Source organism: Mytilus edulis, chromosome 8, assembly GCF_963676685.1.
Source record: "Mytilus edulis chromosome 8, xbMytEdul2.2, whole genome shotgun sequence".
NCBI lineage: Eukaryota > Metazoa > Mollusca > Bivalvia > Mytilida > Mytilidae > Mytilus > Mytilus edulis.
In genome coordinates this window covers 24,640,130-24,661,476 of record NC_092351.1, presented here as the reverse complement: position 1 = coordinate 24,661,476, position 21,347 = coordinate 24,640,130, and positions in this window count along the sequence as shown.

The following is a 21,347-nucleotide window of genomic DNA, read 5'->3' as shown; positions in this document are numbered from 1 at the left end:
TTTTAATTTTAAGATTCCTTTCCTTTAATTAGCTGAACATGCCTAATTCATACGTAACTCCTTTCTAGCCAATGGATTAAATTGAAGGTCACATACAAACGGATTCCTTGAGATCGAATTATTTACTACAAGTGAATAATTCATCAGAGTGTTTCTTAGCTTAGTTTTACAATATTGAATCAAACTGACTTCTTAAAGGGACACTAGCTGTCAAATTCATGTTCACCGATTCTAATCAAATTCTTATATTTGATTTATAACAATGTAAAATATTTACCTAAACTATTAAAAGTCTAAATAAAACAATAAACAAGGCACAGGCATGAAAATACGTAGCTTCGTTTCGTGTGTATTTGAGTGTAGACGCCCATCTAATTATTTATCGAGTTGACCTCTATTGTAATCCGATGACCATATAAGCGATGTAAACATAAATATAGATGTAAATAGATTAAGCAAACACGTGCTGTTGAATTATTCTAGGTCTATTTAATTTTATATTACAAATAAAAAATAAATGTTTATCATCGTTTTCACCTGTAATAAAATGTGTATTTGTGGATCGAATCAGTCAACCAAATGATTTACCTTGGTTTCACTTTCAATGTTGACAAATAACTTTACACATACAATTCACGTGTTATCCATATCAAGCTAAGGGGTTAAATTAAAGTTCACATGAATACGGATTCAATAAGGTCGAAGTATTCACTTGCAAGTGAATAACTCATTATCAATGTTTGTTTGCTTATTTTGACAAAATTGAACATTATGGCTACTAAAAAGGAGTTATTATTTCACTATTTGTATTTCATTACTGATTGAGCCAAAAAAAAAAGATATTAGGTTTTTGATATATCTCGTAGCTAGTGCCCCTTTAAAGTGAAGAATTATTTCACTATTTTTTTCATTAACGATTGGCGAAACAATTCACATACATTCACGTTGGTTTTCCCGTTTGAATGGTTTTACACTAGTAATTTTTGGGGCCCTTTATAGGTTGCTGTTCGGTGTGAGCCAAGGCTCTGTGTTGAAGGCCGTACCGTGATCTATAATGGTTTACTTTTATAAATTGATACTTGGATGGAGAGTTTTCACATTAGCACTCATACCACATCTTCCTATATCTGTATATTGTTGTATATCTCGTAGATAATGCTCCCATTTGAAGAGACGAACAAAACTGTTATAACTTAGAATATACGAATGGATGGAGATTAAGAAAACAAAAATCCGGAAATAGATCGTTATTTTGTTTTACTTTCATTTCAGTCTGTAGATTTATTAGTATATACATGTAACTTAAATTGTGTTTACTGGTCAAAAACATCTTATTCAAATATCGATCAACTTCAATAGAATTAACGGTACCAATGTTCCTGCACCAGATCCGCATTTCGACAATACATGTCTCTTCAGTGATGCTCGTGGCCAAAATATTTGAAATTCAAAGCTTATATAAAAGATTAAGAGCTATAATCCAAAAGGTCCAAAAAGTATAGCAAAATCCATGAAAGGAGGCAGAGCTTTGCATGAGGGAGATACATTCCTTAATTTATAATAAATTTTGTAACAGCAAATTTTAATAACACAAAAAAATCCGTATGTTCATGCCAGTACCGAAGTACTGGCTACTGGGCTGGTGATACCCTCAGGGACTTACAGTCCATCAGCAGACGAGGTTTTCAATTTTCTTTTCAGAATAAATAAAATTCATATTTTCAATCAAATGGCAAAGTCAAAAGCTCAGACGAATGGATAATAGCTATCATATTCCTGACTTGGTACAGGTTTCTTATGTAGAAAATGGTGGATTAAACCTGGTTTTAAAGCTAGCTTGACCTCTCACTTGTATGAGTCGCATCAAATACCAAACAACTGTTTTTATACTCAACGCATAGATACATTTTAGAGCAACAATTTGACGTACAATAAAATGTTTATTATCAAACCAGCGTGTCATTCTTCATTAGCACAGCTTTGCAACTACACATTGTATGTTTTTGATTTCTTAAAGACTGAGGTGTTTTTCTGTATCCATGACACGAGACAACACCTAAGTTGATAATTAAAAAATGATACAAACAACAATGAATAAATATCCCTTATATAAACATTTAGAGAAATAAAAAAAAATCGTTTCATCACAATCATAGCAAATTGATTCATAAGGATAACTGCATACTGCATTGTTGCAAATTGTAAGCTACATGTACGAATAAACATGGTTATAACTTGCTGTTCGATGTGAGTTAAGTGTTGAAGGCCGTACATTGACCTATACTATGGTTTACTTATATAAATTGTTACTTGGATGGAGAGTTGTCTCATTGGCACTCACACCACATCTTCCTATATCTATGATCAACGAAATAAGGTATTATACGTAAGTACCGTTTTGTCAGTAATGACGAACGTGAATGTCTATAATCGATGTATCAAATATACTTACTTTTTATTTTTTAAAGGTTACAAATACATTATTACTGGGACATTCAGAGAATTTAAATGTTCACCCGGACGATATCAGCCCATACGTTTCTGGTCTCATAACGCCACTAATTGTCTACTTTTAAAGTCTGATTGTAATGAACTGGGCCAAATCATGCACTACAACAATTCCACGGAACATGACTCTACTTGTCGATGTGATTACTCCAAAGGATTTGCCTTTGTATCTCAGCCAAGAAATAAATGTTTTTGTAATCCATCAAAAGAAGACTGTTCTTGTTATAGAAAAACGTGTCCAGAGAACAGTAAATTATCTGTAGGTAAGAAATTATCTTTGTATTATATCAATGTCCGAACTTCTCGGATTTATATGATGTTTGTATTTTGCGTGAGAATTTGTCTATTTGTGTTGCATTGACCATACAAGACAAAACTTTATTGCTGTAACATAGTCACCAATATACTTCAAATAACATACTTTCCAAATAACAGTACAATTTAATTCAGAGAGAAACTAGTAACTATAATTATGACGAAACTTTAAACCACGGAAAGTCAATAGTCTACAAAACACTAAACAGAAAATAACAGAATATATAAGGAACACACTCATTTTTCTTCCGTTTAATTAATCTATTATAACTCCTCTCATGTACAAGCCTTTGATATAAAATCTGAATATGCAAGAAAAACATGTATACATCCTGAACATTTAGAGACCAATCAATCAATATTACATATCAAGTGACCTATACAGCTTTAAGTTCTAAATGGGTGATCATCTCAATATCATGAGCGATTGTTTTCGATTGAGATATCTGAAACCAAATTCTAGATTGGGATGGCTGTTTTTTTTTCTTTTCTTTTGTATCTTTTGAGAATAACTAAGTTTGATACGATCTTTGCAATTTAAACGACCTCGCATGTTTCTGGTGATTCCTTAACAAAACAACTCACTGAAACGGTGACTTTATGCAATTTTCAATAGGATTTTTAGTGAATGCATAAGTTCTTTCAGCGACTGGATATTGGAGTACTTTATCAATAGAAGTTAAATACCTTTTTTTGCATTTTCATCTATTTTATATAAGAGTGTCTGTAATCATTAATACAACTTACTCCACTGGATAGATGCATTACTAATCTAGAAAGTTTATTGTATAATAGACCCCGTTAATAGATGATTTTACAAGTAGTCAACCCTGTGATAGTTGGTTTCTTTCAAATCAAAAACGATTTAATGAATTAATATTGATGTTGGTTTATTGTACTTTTAAAGATTAACATACCCTTACTGATATTATAATGTTTACAGTGGTAATCTACAAAACTAAACTTAGCAAAGGAGAGTAGAGTAGAAAAAATGGGTAACAGTTGTAAAATGTAAAATTACGAAAACACCTAGCTTCGAAGAAAATAACAAAATTGAAAGTTCCTTACCGATTGGCAAAATCAAAATCTCAAACACATTAAACGAATAGATAATAGAGGAGCATTGGCACTTATAAGGAATTTTGCGTTTTTTCTGACCATTTTTGCGATTTCAAGTTTATTGTAATATACAAATCAGAATAATTTATTATAGTGTCACATACCAATATAAAACACAATGAATACATTTGGTCATTCATTTACGCAAACAATATCAAAAAATCATAATTGGATGTCAAACACTCGTACTTGGAGTAGACAGCAAAAGAGGGATGAAGGATACCAAAGGGACAGTCAAACGCAGAAATCTAAAATAAACTGACAACGTCATGGCTAAATATGAAAAAGACAAACAGACAAACAATAGTACACATGACACAACATAGAAAACTAAAGAACAAACAACACGAAACCGGAAGGGTAAGCAGATCCTGCTCCACATGTGGCAGCCGTCGTGTTGCTTATGTGATTAAAAATCCGGTAAATAGTCTAACTCGGTAGGTCACATTCAAGAAAGGGAAGGGGATTGTAGTTACGACGTAAGAAAAATATCCAATATCATTTGTGAAACGGTTATTCCATAACGGTCAACCAACTCGTGATGGCGTCCGTAAAATTTATGAAGGGATGATTTCAACTTCACCATTTGGAGCTCTTGGTTTAATAGCTTCCTTGTGAGCAGCAACCCTCTATCAAGAAAATCATGATAGGAAATGCAAGCACGGGAATATCGTATCAATTGGGAGATATATACTCCGTATGCAGGTGCTGCTGGAATGTTGCTACTTAGAAATGGAAAATTCACAATTGGAAAGCTGAAATCATCTCTTTTGTCGTAAAGTTTTGTTTTCAACCGACCTTCATTGTCAATTTCTAGATGTAATTCAAGATATGAGGCTGAGAAGTAGCAAAGCAGTAGGTCCGGTAAGGGCCGATTTTGGCCTCAATTTTCAATTTCATCTTACGAAATTGTGTAGACACTCTTAAACACTTAAGTGTCTATTTCAATTGATTCAATTAGTTTATGTGAAAGATTTTAACTGATTAAGTCATTATAAACGCTCCGATTCAAGCTTAAATATGAAAAATCTATCAAATATGCCAAAAATCGTCATTTTTCAGATGTTTTTGTCAAAAATGAAAGTGGCCGCATCCGTGTTCATCCTCAACCTTTATATGTATTATATATTATCATCAAATACAACTTACATTTCAATATCTCATGAATGAACACGAATGCGGCCACTTTCATTTCAGACGGAAACTGTCTAAAATGTAACTAAAATGCTAAAATTGTGAAGATTTCAGTAATTTAGCATGACTTTATGATGCTTTTACCCAATATATGTGCATTGTATTGTCAAAAACAGCCCATATTTATGTAGCAGAATCATTCTACTTTCCAATTAAATTTTTTTTCCTATCTTTGCATTATAACGCAAAACTTTGCGTTTGAACGCAAACATTTGCGTTATAACGCAAACCTTTGCGTTGTTACATTTGTTTTATCTTATTTCTTATTTAAGATTCAAAGGAAACAGTAGTAATTAATGGAGGAGGCTGTATATATTAAAATTTATCACCTTTGTAGTCATTTCAAAGTAAAATGCTTGAATAATTAGATCATATTATTGACTAATAATGCGCAGAATAATATAAAAAGATGTGGTATAAGTGCCAATAAGAAAACTCTCCATCTAAGTCACTATTCGTAAAAGTAAACCATCATGGGCCAAAGTACGGTCGTCAAAACGGAGCATTGGCTCAAACTGAACAACAAACTATAAAGGCTCCCAAAAACGATATTCATGTTACTACTAGTATATATATTACAAAGAAAATTGAGTAAATTGAGGTTATACCAAAGAAAAAAAATCAACCCTGCAAATATAGCTTTAACCGAATATAAATATACTTCCAAAGCAAGACCTCGTTTGAGTACTGTGTAAAGTAGGTTAGATTCAAAAAAGCTACCCTTTGGCAATAAATGTATAGAATGAAGATGTTTTATTAATAAAATTGTGTTCTCTCTATTAAAATTGCTACCCTAGCATCTTAAAAATACTTCATTATATTAAAATAAAAATTCAATAAATTTCTATTAAAGAATCTTGATCATATTCTGAGATTTAAAAAAAATGTTTCCTTATTAATAATTCATTTTAAAGCAGAAAGATCATTTTGTCTATTTGACTCGGAGGTTTCACAATTGTATGACATTGTTTTTGATCTTTCAATTTAAATATGACTATATACTAAACTATATCTATTTTCTTGTTAAATTATATACTTTTCTGATGCACAAATCAGTCTTAATTTATGTATAATTGCACTTCAAGTATTCCATTATTCCTATGCATATTTATTATAATGATTTGGCCTTGTATGTATGTTTCTTTTTTTATCTACTAGTAAATCACTTTCGAAATGTTTGCGTTATAACGCAAAGGTTTGCGTTGTAACGCAAACATAGGAAGAAAAAAAGAAAAAAATGTGTGGCGCTAATACGCTTCCGTACTTACGTGCATTACGTTATCTACGTAAGCCATGATTACATACATTTTCGCGGAAATTGTTCAAGCACGAGTTTCACGATTAATATTTGTAAGGAAGCTCTAATGGAATATTTAGTTTACATCCCAGCTGTTCTAGATTAAATAAAAAAAACATTTACGCTTCATAAAATCTAGTTTTAGGTTTTTTGATTGAGTTAAGCCTTCCAATTGATATTTTATCGTGTGGTTTTCTATGTTGTGATATTATGCTACATGTATTGTTTCAGAAAAAGTGAAAGGTTTATTACCATTAAAATGTTTAATCCCGCTGCAAATGTTTGAACCTGGCCTAAGTCAGGAATCTGATGTACAATAGTTGTCGTTTCTTTATGTAATTTAAACGTGTTTCTCGTTTCTCGGATTTTATATAGATTTTTAAGTCGACATATTGCCATTCACTCGTACATTTTTTAATAACAAATCGGTAATGACTGAAGCGCCAACCGTTATTGTAAATGGTTGGCAGATATTATACAAATATCTGTTTTAAAGTCGAAGGAATAAAACTGTTTTGAAGTCCAAACTTTGAATAATCAAGAATAAGATTTGTTGGAATTAAATAAAAGCAGCTTTATTAAAAGCTAATATCATAAATAATAATTATGAATCACGTACCATGTCTTAGGGAGGGATAAATCATACTTTGTAAAGAATCACTCTGATTCAAACAAAAAATTCTCTGAAACCGATATTATCAAGATGCTTGATTTCTTGATTGACAACATATTTGTAACGTTCGGAGGACGTGTTTTTCAACAGACTGTCGGCATCCCAATGGGAACAAACTGTGCCCACTACTTGCCGACTTGTTTCTTTATTATTATGAGGCTGACTTCATGCAGGAACTTCTTAGGAAGAAAGATAAGAAGTTAGCAATATCCTTTAACTCTACTTTCCGCTATATAGATGACGTTCTTTCACTAAACAATTCAAAATTTGGTGACTATGTGGAACGCTTCTATCCCATCGAATTGGAGATAAAAGATACTACAGATACAGTTAAGTCGGCTTCATATCTTGACTTACATCTAGAAATTGACAATGAGGGTCGGTTGAAAACAAAACTTTACGACAAAAGAGATGATTTCAGCTTTCCAATTGTGAACTTTCCATTTCTAAGTAGCAACATTCCAGCAGCACCTGCATACGGGGTATATATCTCCCAATTGATACGATATTTCCGTGCTTGCATTTCCTATCATGATTTTCTTGATATAGGGTTACTGCCCACAAGGAAGCTATTAAACCAAGAGTTCCAAATGGTGAAGTTGAAATCATCCCTTCGTAAATTTTACGGACGCCATCACGAGTTGGTTGACCGTTATGGAATAACCGTTTCACAAATGATATCGGATATGTTCCTTACTTCGTAACTACAATCCCCTTCCCTTTCATGAATGTGACCTACCGAATTAGACTATTTACCGGATTTGTAATCACATAAGCAACACGACGGGTGCCACATGTGGAGCAGGATCTGCTTACCCTTCCGGAGCACCTGAGATCACCCCTAGTTTTTGGTGGGGTTCGTGTTGTTTATTCTTTAGTTTTCTATGTTGTGTCATGTGTACTATTGTTTTTCTGTTTGTCTTTTTCATTTTTAGCCATGGCGTTGTCAGTTTGTTTTAGATTTATGAGTTTGACTGTCCCTTTGGTATCTTTCGTCCCTCGCTTACAATATATCTAAATAGAATTGCAGTGTGTGCTACAATAGTGAAAATACATAAATAGTAAAATCTAGGTCACTTACAAAAACAGCTGATCTGTCTGCGATCTAATTTGAAACTCGCTATACTTTTCTCCAAACGTTTAAAAGATCAAGTTAATCAATACACCTAAAAATAGTACGTGTGTACACAATATGAAAGTAACCAAAATGGCCATAAAGTTGACAAGTTTGATTTGGGATAATTCTAACATTATAAAAGGATAAATATGGATTAAATAGGATGCATTAATAACTTCTGAATAAGGTAATTATGTTGTAACTATAGAAAATCATTCCGCATAACAAGCTAGTGTACAAAAAGTGAAAACATGTATGACCTAGTTTCGCGGAAAATATACGCCGGGAAATACGAATGAAAGAAGGTTATTATTAAAAGAATACTGCAAATAATCGTGGCACAACACTGCTCTTCTTAAAGAAAAAGGAATTCTGTCCATAGAATTGACATAAAATGAATGAATATTCAAATTTCAACATAAGAAGCATACATACAATGTATCTAAACAGTAAAACAATGAGATATACATTTAAAGTTCAATATGATTACAAAGTTCTTTCCTATTTTCTTGAATTCACAACACAAACGGAACTTCTGATCTTCTTAGCGGAATTACATGTTAATTGATTTTTAAGTTTTCTGACTTCTTCTTTCAGATCTGTCTTTCTTTTCTCCAATCGTTCAATAAAATTACCAAAACGAAGGCACTCAAGTTTATGTTTTTCTTCTAATTCTTTTAAATGATTTGCATGTGTTGATTGTAACTCTATTAATTTATTTTCTAATTCTACAATTTGTTCATCTTTTGGATCAATCTTTATATCTACAATTTCAATCTCTTCTTCTTGTATGAATATTTGATTCTTCATACGGGTTGGTTCATCCATTTCCTTAATGTCCTCACTTACTATTACCACATAAAGATTACTGCTTTTCACACAACTGTGTTCTTTATTAACATGAGGCTTTTTATGATCTTTTATGTATCTTTGCCACTTAGCACTTGAAATGGTCTTGAAATTACATGTTTGGCATAAAAATGGGACTCTGTCATCCGACGTATGTTTTATAATAAAATGTTGGATGGTATTTTTGGTATTTCCTCGAAAAGGACACTTGGAACATTGAAACAGTACCATATTTCTGTAATAATAAAATTAATCAATACTTAAAATACTTTATAAATTAACAAGTATAAAATATTATTTTTTAAAACAGGAATAAATACATGAAATAAAATACATGTATGCAATATTTAGGTTTACACTTAACATAACATTTATTCTAATTGGTTGAGTTTTCTATTAAACCAGTCTGGTATTTCACCTACGTACGGTATTAATTTATCAATATGAACAACTTCGGTTGTAGTTTTAAAACAAATTTCATAGACCATGGTGCTCAAAACTTTTGACATTAAATAGGGACCAAGTCATGGGGATTTAAATTTTTGTCTTATAGTTTTGTCAAATTTATATACAAGATTCCCTTTCTTATATTTATATTTTGTAAGTCTCGTGTCATGGTTCTTTTTGAGTCTTTCAGCATTTTTGTTAAGATGTTTCCTGGCAATCTTATATACGTCTTGTAATTTATCTTGAAGGTGTTGAGCATATTCAGATTGCCCTCCATATATATGGTCTGGTAATGGATATATCAGTTTGATAGGAATACTGATTTCTCGACCTAGCATTGGAAAATTAGGTGAGAAGCCTGTAGCAGGATGTGGTGTACTACGATAAGCTGCCAATAGTAGGTTGATGTTTTCATCCCAGTCAGTAGCATTCTTGTTGATGAAACTTTTTATCATCCCTGCTAGGGTTCGATTAAACCTCTCAATAAATCCATTTGAGGCAGGATGGTAAGGTGTTGTCCGGGTCTTTGTGATTTCGAAAATGCTACAGACAGCCTTAAACAATTCACTCTGGAAATTACTGCCTTGGTCACTGTGCAGTTCTAGTGGTATTCCAAATCTTGTTATAAATTCCATTACAAATTTTTGTGCTACAATATCAGCTTTTTGGTGTGGCAATGGATAAACTTCCATCCATCGGGTGAAATTATCTCCTATTACCAATAAATATTTATTTCTTCTCTGTGTTTGTGGTAAGGGTCCAATTACACAAATACTAACTCTGTCTAAAGGGTAACCCACTCTATAATCAACCATCCCAGCTTTTGATTTTCTACTTTTACTTTTAGTACAAATTACACGATTTTCTATGTGTATTCTGACGTCTTTTGTCATTTGATACCATGTAAAATAATTTTTCATTTTCTGGACTGATTTCTTAATACCAAAATGACCAGAATATGCAGTATCGTGACAGCTGATTATTATTTCTTTCTTTATAACAGCTGGTACCAGAAGTTGTAAATGATCTAGCTCACTTTTAACTTCTCTCCATTTTTGGTATATTACTCCACCAATACGGACAAGATTACTCCAATTCAGCCAATAATGTCTTACTGCTGGGCTGAAACTGGCACATTTATCTCTATCTGGTGTTTGTTCTGCATCCATCCATTTATGTAAAAAGCTGTAATCTGGGTCTTCTTTCTGGAATGTACTCATCTCTTTTTCTGTGTATTTAGTTAACCAACTGGAACAATTACCATCACTTGACTGTGTTACATTCCTTATCATAGGTTTATCTGTTAAATTCTTCACGTTATCAACCTTTTTTTTTTAAATTCTGACCATTCTTGTTTCCATTCAATGCATTCAGCGCAACTGGAATCAAGATTTCCCTCTTTCAAATATATACAAAGATCATTTTCATTAGAATTTCTAGACATTGCATCAGCATTAGAATGTTTTGTTCCTGGGCGGTGTTGAATGTCAAAATTGTATTGACTAAGACTTTCAATCCATCGTGCTAACTGTCCCTGAGGGTATTTAAATGCAAATATCTATCGTAATGATCCATGGTCTGTTCTCAGCAAAAACTTTCTTTCAAGCAAATAGTGTCGAAATTGCTGTATAAATGTGACAACTGCAAGTAATTCTCGTCTTGTGACACTATACCTCTGTTGTACCCTGTCTAGTTTCTTTGATGCATACGGTATAACCTTTTCTTTGTTTTCTTCGATTTGAGACAGCACAGCGCCAATACCTATATTATATGCATCTGTGTCTAATATAAACATTCCGTCTGATTGTGGGTATGCCAATATTGGTGATGTTGTCAGTGCGATTTTTAATTTTTCAAAAGATTCTTGACAGGGCTGTGTCCATTCAAAAGGTACATCTTTTCTGGTAAGCTGACTGAGTGGAGCTGCAATGTCACTAAATTTGTATATATACTGCCTGTAATAATTACATAGACCAAGAAATTGTTGTATTTCTTTTGCTGTTGATGGGGCTTTCCAGCTATCTACAGACTGTACTATCTTTGGATTTCGCTTAATTCCCTCTTTACCTACAACATGCCCTAGGTATAGTATTTCTTCTCTTAATAGATCACATTTAGATGGTTTAAGCTTTAATCCTGCATTTATAAGTCTTGAAAAAACTTCATCTAGTCTTTTAAGATGTTCTTCTTCATCAGAACTAAAAATTATAATATCATCGAGATATATCAGGAGTGTTTGCCATTGAAGTCCTCTAAATATCAACTCCATGCATCTCTGGAAAGTGCTATGGGCATTGCAGAGTCAACAAGGCATCTTTGTATACTCATACAGACCATACTTGTTACTAAATGCTGTCTTTGGTTGATCTGATTCTTCTACCATCAACTGCCAATAACCACTTTGAAATCGAGACATGAAAATATGGACGCTGACGCTAAGCAATCAAGGCACATATCTATGCGGGGAATAGGGTAGGCATCTTTAATTATAAGGTCGTTGACCCTGCGAAAATCCACACACCAGCGCACAGAGTTGTCTTTCTTCCGAACAAGTACTACTGGTGAAGCCCATGCTGATTTTGATGGTTTGATAACTCCCGTCTTAAGTTGATCTTGTAAGTTTTCAAATTCTTCATTCTCAAATCCTATTGGTGTCCTTCTAAGTGACTGTCTTACTGGTGCTGCACCAGCTGTATCTGTTCTATGTTTTATAAAGGAACATGTTCCAACATCAGTTTTAGAACCAGCAAATGCCTTGCTGTTCTTAATGAGCATATCTGCAAGCTTTCGTTTGGTCTCTTCATTTGCTATGTTTTTGCTACTTCTTTCAAATAAATCCTTAAGATGATCTGGTAATGCAGGAATTTCGGCCTCATTTCTGCATTTATCATTCATCTCCCAGGAATTTTCTGCTTTACAGTTCCGAATGGTACTATTCCATTCATCAGGAATACATACTGGTTCATCTGTAAGGTTGATATTCATCTTCAAATTGTGCAACTTGCAGATATGCTTGGTATTATCATCCAAAGGTTTTGTACTGTTTTGGATATCATCAAATTGTGTAATATCTGTAACTGGATGTAATTCTCCTATTAAGTAATTTCGTTTTAACTGTACAGGGTTGTCCTCCATATTCACCAGTCTAAAGGGAATGACTTTTTCAAAGGGGTCAACAAGGATTTGTGCAACCATAATTTTCCGATTATCTTCAACCACTGGTTGTAGCATGGCATATCTGGTATCTATAACATCATATTATAACTCCCACCAAATAATATCATCTCAGAATTGGCTGGAACGGTTACATTTTCAGTTAAAACCACTCTTTCTATCTTGTCATCCACCTTCCTCTCAGTGTAACACTCTATCCACTTGCCGTCCACCTGTATTCCCTTCTTAGAGTTTATTGTAATATCAAGTTCATCTACAATATCACATCCAAGAAGAATACTATCACCAATAGGGGCAATATACATATCCCAAGAAAATTCATGGTTCCCAAGTTTAACATTCATCATAGCTATTCCATGGGTCTCCATACTTTTCCCTGCCTCAGCTACTACTAAATTTCTGGTCGCTTTCTTTAATATTGGTCTCTTTTCCTCAGGAATCCCAAAGTACAGACTGCTATTAAGAACCGTCACTTCTGCTCCTGTATCCAAAACAGCTTTGGTCACCTGCCCATTAATACTTATGGGAACTTTAATTGTTGGTGACCTCACTCTGTCTATCTCGATAACAAAACTAGATTGCCGTCGACTGTCCATCTTCTCCGTTTTCATCATAGGAGTCATTACAGCTGTCGAGGTACTTTGTTCTGACGTCAACTCAGACATTACCTCTACAATCTTTGTTTCTCTCACAGGTGACAAAGGACTTAAATCCTTTTCTTGTTCTTTATTTTCCTTCTGCATCTTGGATTCTTTGAAAAGTATATCAATATCAAAATCTGCTGACTCATCATCTTCATTTCTCATCTCTAAGAATGCTGCTGACTCAGCATCTTCATTTCTCATCTCTAAGGCTGACACTTGGCCGACAGTCCCAGCCTCTACTTGTTTAAAGAATTCTCTTCAGTGCTATTCTTATACTGTTGTTTACCATTTTTCTTAGTTGGGCAGTCCCTGCTGTAATGCCCTGCTTGGTTGCATGAATAGCATTTGGAGTTGGGTTTCTGTTGTTTTTCCCTATATGGTCTCTTCTCTGTGGTTTGATTATTCAGCTTTTCCTCCACTATTTCTCCAACTGCCTTTGTTATATCTCTGGTCATGTCCCTACCAAACTGATTCAATCTCTCCTCAGTTACGAATCTCTGGGGACCTGCTTTTCTGCAGTTGAGGTCTTCATAGTCATATTCTTCTTCTCCTTCCATTGTCTCCACTTGACGGATCTGAGTTTTGCCTTTCATGCCATTCTTACAAGTTAGATGCCAAGTCACCAAGTTTATCGATTCTTCCATGGTTTTTAGTCGCTTGGTCAGCACATCATATGCCAGGCTCTGATCAGGTAATCCAGACAACATATATTCAATACTGATATTATTGAACAGCTGTTTGTCCATTCCAGGGTAAGCCTTTCTAACCATGCCTTCTATCCTAACAGCATATTCATGGATGCTTTCTTTATATTGTTTCTTGATGGTCTGTAATTCACGTCTGTAGGTCTCCGGAAAATTGTTGTTTCCAAAACTTCTTTCCATTTCTGAGTTAATGTGGTCATTTTTATAAATTTCCTGTTTACAAAACTTTGAATTTTTCGAAAAACTAAGATTTTTCTTATCCCAGGCATAGATTACCTTAGCCGTATTTGGCACAACTTTTTGGAATTTTGGATCCTAAATGCTCTTCAACTTTGTACTAGTTTGGCTTTATACATATTTTGATATGAGCGTCACTGATGAGTCTTAAGTGGACGAAACGCGCGTCTGGCGTACTAAATTATAATCCTGGTACCTTTGATAACTAATTAAACAGCATAAAGGAAGTGCGAACTTCTGGAGCTAACTCTGTGGCAAAAGTAAGGGCCTCATCTTTAAGGACTAGAAGGATTTCTTCTGTTTGCTGTCGTGGACTCCAGTTATTACGTTCTGCAATTATCTGGAACTGTACCATAAAAGTTTTCCAGTCTCCTTTACCATTAAAAAATGTAGGTCTTGACTTATAGGAATCTTGACTTGCAAATGATTATGTTCGATTTCGCATTGGATAGGCCGTCTCACTAAATTTTGTGTCAGGGTAGTATATGGAATTTTGTTGATTCCATCTATATGGTTGTTGTTCACCGTTACCATGGTTACCATAATTTCTATATTGTGACTGCATACTATGTGCTGAAGGTTGGGACTCAGTAGTCATTGTTTGCCTTGTATTAAATTCTTTCTCTCTTTCAAGTTCGTGTATCTTTCGTTAGTTCCATCACCTCATCTGGTTGATGATTCACATATGTTGATTTGTTCAGATTGCTGTCACTCAAAGAAGATGTTCTGGGCCGTGATAGGTTTATCATGGTATTTGTCTGATTTGCTGTCATTGGTTGAGGCAAATTAGTAGTACTATTCATTGGATTTGAATAAGACCTTACATTGATACTATTAGTACTAATATTTGTATGTAACCCCCAAGCAGGATATGACTGACTGTTTAACCTAGTACTAGGTGAACTTATAGTATTAAAGTTTGAAATGCTGGGACGAGCCATTGAACTTTTAAAATTATTAACACTTGTAATTGAACGGTAAGTATCAGAAATAATACCACTAGCCCCTGGTGCACTATTCGAAACAATTGGTGTCTCATTTTCTCTTGTTAAGTCCGAAAAATTGGAATTAACACTACATAAGGGAGTTCTTGGGGACCCTCCCCCTCCATTATTTAAAAACATAGGAGGTGGTAGTTGTCTGAGTCTTAAATTCATATTTAATATACCAGACTGAATTAATACTTAATTTCAATTACCCTTATGTTATTAAAATATTTCAAGGAAAAATACACCTCGAGTTTCAATACCTCTTAGTGCTCAATTATATTATATGGAAAACTACACCTTGAGTTTCAATAACTCTTGGTGTTCAATGATTTATTTATAGAAAATACACCTTGAATTTCAATAACTCTTGGTGTTCAATAATTTATTTATGGAAAATACACCTTGAATTTCAATAACTCTTGGTGTTCAATAATTTATTTATGGAAAAATACACCTTGAGTTTCAATAACTCTTGGTGCTCAATAATTTATTTATGGAAAATACACCTTGAATTTCAATAACTCTTGGTGTTCAATAATTTATTTATGGAAAAATACACCTTGAGTTTCAATAACTCTTGGTGCTCAATAATTTATTTATGGAAAATACACTTTGAGTTTCAATATCTCTCAGTGCCCAATATTTTATTTATGCTAAATACACCTTGAATTTCAATAATTCTTGGTGTTCAATAATTTATTTATGCTAAATATACCTTGAATTTCAATAACTCTTGGTGCTCAATAATTTATATGGAAAAAATACACCTTGAATTTCAATAACTCTTGGTGCTCAATAATCATGATAATATATATGGAAAAAATACACCTTGAATTTCAATAACTCTTGGTGCTCAATAATATCATATGTAAACCACAGTTTGAGTTTCAATATAAGCTAATTTGTATGTTGTTGTTCTTTTTAGTAAATGAGTTCCTTTTTTCCTTTCTTTTTTTTTTTTTTTAAATGTTCTTTTTACCGCTGTCACCAATTGAAGCGCCAACCGTTATTGTAAATGGTTGGCAGATATTATACAAATATCTGTTTTAAAGACGAAGGAATAAAACTGTTTTGAAGTCCAAACTTTGAATAATCAAGAATAAGATTTGTTGGAATTAAATAAAAGCAGCTTTATTAAAAGCTAATATCATAAATAATAATTATGAATCAATTACAATATATCTAAATAGAATTGCAGTGTGTGCTACTATAGTGAAAATACATGAATAGTACAATCTAGGTCACTTACTAAAAACAGCTGATCTGTCTGCGATCTAATTTGAAACTCACTATACTTTTCTCCAAACGTTTAAAAGATCAAGTTAATCAATACACCTAAAAATAGTACGTGTGTACACAATATGAAAGTAACCAAAATGGTTATAAAGTTGACAAGTTCGATTTGGGATAATTCTAACATTATGAATACTGCAAATAATCGTGGCACAACACGACCATCGGTAATGACCATCGGTATGAAAAGTGTTAAATATAGTTTTTACAAGTACTCTGTAAGTAAAATTATATAATAACTTCTAATTTTTATTTAGCTAATATTTTTATTAAAATATATAATAAAATTACCTATATGATAGCGTCTTTTTAATGAACAATCATACCATATGAAGAGCTTAGAAGTTTTAAAAGTAAACTGTAACAGAGTGTTAATTACCCGGACCATATGAGTATATACCCATACGGTCATGACCATATGTGTATGGTCCAAATATACATATGGTACAAAACATATGCATAGACATAAGAAGATGTGGTATAACTGCCGATAAAACAACTCTCTATGCAAGTCACAATTTGTAAAAGTAAACCATTTTAGATCAGAGTACAACCTTTAACCCGGAGTCGTGGCCAACACCTAACGTCAAGCTATAAGAGCCCCAAAATGACTAGTGTAAAAGCATTTAAAGGGGCACTATCTGTCAAATTCATGTTCACCGATTTGACTCAAATTTTCATATTTTATTTATAACAATGTAAAACATTTTTCCAAACTATCAAAAATATCAAATAAACAATTTACAGGCCGTGGTCTCAATAAGATGTTGCTTCGTTTCGTGTGAAATTTAACCAAGACGCCATATAATTAACTATCGAGTTGACCTTCTATGACCATATTAGCGATGTAAACATAAACACATATATAAATAGATTAAGCAATTCGTGCAATAAGATTTTTGTAGGTCTGTTAGATTTTGAACTATAGATTAAAAAATTATGTTTATCGTCGTTTTTACCTTTATAAGAATGATTTCGGGTGGATCGAATCAGTTAATCAAATTATTTAGTGTAATTTGATATTTTATTAATTCACTTTTAATGTTGACATTCTTTTCCTTTAAATACACTTTCTACGGAATTAAATTGGAGTTCACATGAATATAGATTTAATGAGGTCGAATTATTGATTTGCAAGTGAATAATTCATTATCAATGTTTATTACCTTAATTTGACAATATTGAACCATTTTAGTTGATAAAAGCTAACTATTTTTTCATTTTTTCACTTTCATTAATGATTGAACAAAAAAAAATCATACTTTTGGTTTATATATATATATATATCTCGTAGCTAGTGCCCCTTTAAGAGCATACGATACAGTTTTGATCCCATATTTAAATTTTTATGAAAATTTGCATGTAGGCTATTTGTTACATGATTAAATCAAATATGTAATAAAAATGCATGTGCTACTTTTTGAGTAAATTGAGGTTAAAATTTTAGATTTTTCCTCAAAATACGGATTTGACGACGTTTTTTTTTTTACAAATAACTCAAATTTATCAAATAATCATGAATGTAGAAAAAAACGTCATTTTTGCTGTATATTTATCAATTTTAAAAAATGAACTATTTACGTTTTCATGAAAATTGAAATTGGTACACATCATCTTCTTACGTAATCAACCCAAATGTCATTTCAAAAAAGAGGGGTCCATACGGGAAACCATCGGTTTAATTTACATTAATAAAAGAGAAACGAGAAACTCTTATGAACCACATCAACAAGCCACAACTACTGAACATCAGATTCCTGGCTAAAAATATGGTGCAAACAAATTCAGCAGGTTAATAGAATATATTTTAATTGAAAAATTATGTCATGAATTTTAAGTTAACTACTAAAAAGCAAATAATAATGATTTAAATGATTTTAACATATTGTTTAGATTTTACAAATCTACTGTTATGACAAATCATAGTCATCAAATGTATATGTTCCATTCTCAACTGTAACATAAACAGTAAGACACATGATATATAAAATATTGGTCATCTGAAACGCAAAATCTGTTCTGTAACCATACATATCTGTATGTATATATATCAAAAGGGAAAATAGAGATGTAATCAGAAGAAATTTAGAGTTATTCCTTCAATTACATTGTTTCTATTTGGTTCATCTGATAATTATATGTATTGATAAACATATATATATCCAAAATGTTGAAGGCGTCAATGACCTTTATCACATATTTGTTACGAATACGTTGGGTTTTGCCTATGTAATAACTCGAAGATTGCCCGGGGCAAAAAAGAGTATATTGGTTATTGTGCCCTGATTCCAAATACGTGACGTCATTGCATCCTTAACGACAAATGATAACACTTTTGTGATATAGATTCCACAACTGCAACAAGTGTATTTCGATATTTCTACACTCAAGACAGTTAAAATTTAATATTTAAAGCGGGAGGTTGCCTAGCTTTTTTTTTATATTCCATTGATAATTTACTGAGAACAAATTTTTCACTAGTGATAAGAAATATTCTTCTCACACCGATCGGGAAATGTGAAAATAGCATGAAAATTAGAGAGAAAATGTTTAAGATTTTACCTGTAATGTTTTATTAAATTGTGATAATTGATTTTTTTTCTTTACTGTAGAACTGAAATATGTGATAAAAAGATTATAACATGTCTTTTCCATATAGTCCGTCAGGTATCATCCCTCGGCCTAAAGCCTCGGGCAGATATGGGAGTCTCGGAATGATTCCAGGTCCAATATGGAAAAGGGCATGTTAAAATCTATACGTATATAACGCAAGGCAAACAAAGTGTAAAATACCTAATTTCAATAAAAAAAATAATTATATAGATTTTGTTTTCCGTTTTGCAGACTATGAATGCATATCAGTACATTTATCAGATGTAAAGTATAGTTGCCGACAAACATATAATACGTAAGTAACATTTTTCTTGAAGGTTTTTATTATTAATTCTCTACATTATCTTGATTTCGTTTTTTGTTATATATAATTTTTTTTTAATTTGAATGTCTCCTCGCAATATATGTACCTCAGGTATAAAATGATTTGGGATTTTAATGATTAGCACCACCACAAGTTACTGGAAAAACCATCAGAAAAGATACATTAAGGGACTAAGTAAGAAGAATTTGAGTACATGACAGAAGTCAAAAATTCCATACCTATGACTATACATAACATTTTAAAGAAACCAGAATCAGAGAGGGAAGTATGACAGTCGTCATCACTATAAAAAGTTCGCAAGATTATCGTAAGAAGTTCGTCGACAAAACTTGAACTTAGTAGAATTCCACTACAAACCTGGCTAAAATGGAACATCTAAAGTATATCACCGTCTGATATTTTTCATATGCAAATGCTGCTGGAAATTTACTACTTTACACAAAACATTTTACAATGTAATATTCATTTATTTTAATTTTGTTTAGTTTTTAGCCGATTAGCACTATCTCTGTTGATATCAAACTACATTTGTAATCATTATAAGACTAGCAGTAATAAAAATGCAGGTATCTGAAAAGATGATGCTAGTTCCTTTGCAATGAGAACAACAACCCTACTAGAAGATGATTTTCCTGAGCCCGGTTGTGTTATTCGTGTTAATTTGATAACATATATCATGGTCGGAACTAGCATTATCCCATTGCAGATAATTTGATGTCTATAATCCTCAATGAGGGGGGCCTTCCTCAATCGAAAACCCTTTATAAATGTATATAGACATTCTTTCGTATCACGTACTTCAATTTTGTATACTTATTCTTTCAGTGAAAAAAGTGTTTCTGACTTTGAACTGGCTATTGTACAGAAAGGTAAGGTATATTCAATTTACTTTTCGACTGCTTAATTTTAGTTATCTTCTTTATTTTACCATAACTATCGTCATTAGTTAAATATGCTGTATGATATATCAATTTATCGTCCGTACGTTCCACGGTTGGTTTCCGTTCTCTTAATTTAGTTTGCTTTAACCAAATGCTATGAAACTTATAGAAAATGCGTATTACTACAAAATAGATCATTTTTTAAGTTTGGTGGCGACATTTAAACAGTTTGAGAGTAATGCCACTTTAAAAATGGAAAAGTTGATGATTTTGTTTTTCCGTTCTCTAACTTCAGTTTGCATCAACCAAATGTTATGAAACTTATTACCACAAAACTTATATCAAGTACAAAATTAAGTAGCGTCACTTTTATACCGCTCTTTAATTATGCCCATTTATATATGTAACACTCCCAAACGTGTCCTTCCCCCCAAACGTGTCTGATTCCCCCAAACGTGTCTATTCTCTTATAACTTTTGACTTAATTTGCTTTTTGTCCAGTTGCAAGTATTTCATGCTCATTTAAAGCGAACATACAAATATTTCTAGTACAGTTGAATTAATCGTTTACTATGTAAATTATTCTATACTAATAAACTCCGATGATGCCTTTTATATTAATCAGAATATTGCACGGTGGGCGTTCAGTCGAATTGACCTCCCATCTTTTTTTAACAGTTCTAATTTTTAATAAATTTTAGGTTACGAGCATCACTAAAGACACACAAACAAGAGAAATAACGTCCAGTGCCAAATGTTTCATTCGTTATTTGAACGATATCATATTAACGATATATACTGTAGATAGGTTATATTATCAAACCGGGAATTTAAAATTGGGCATTATTTTTATAGTTATTTGGTATGACCACTAGTTTGGATTTTAATCTAAAAAAAAATAAATGCGAGTAAAGACCGATTTGTTTATGACTTCAGAAAGAAACTACTTCAATGTCTGTTATGTAATA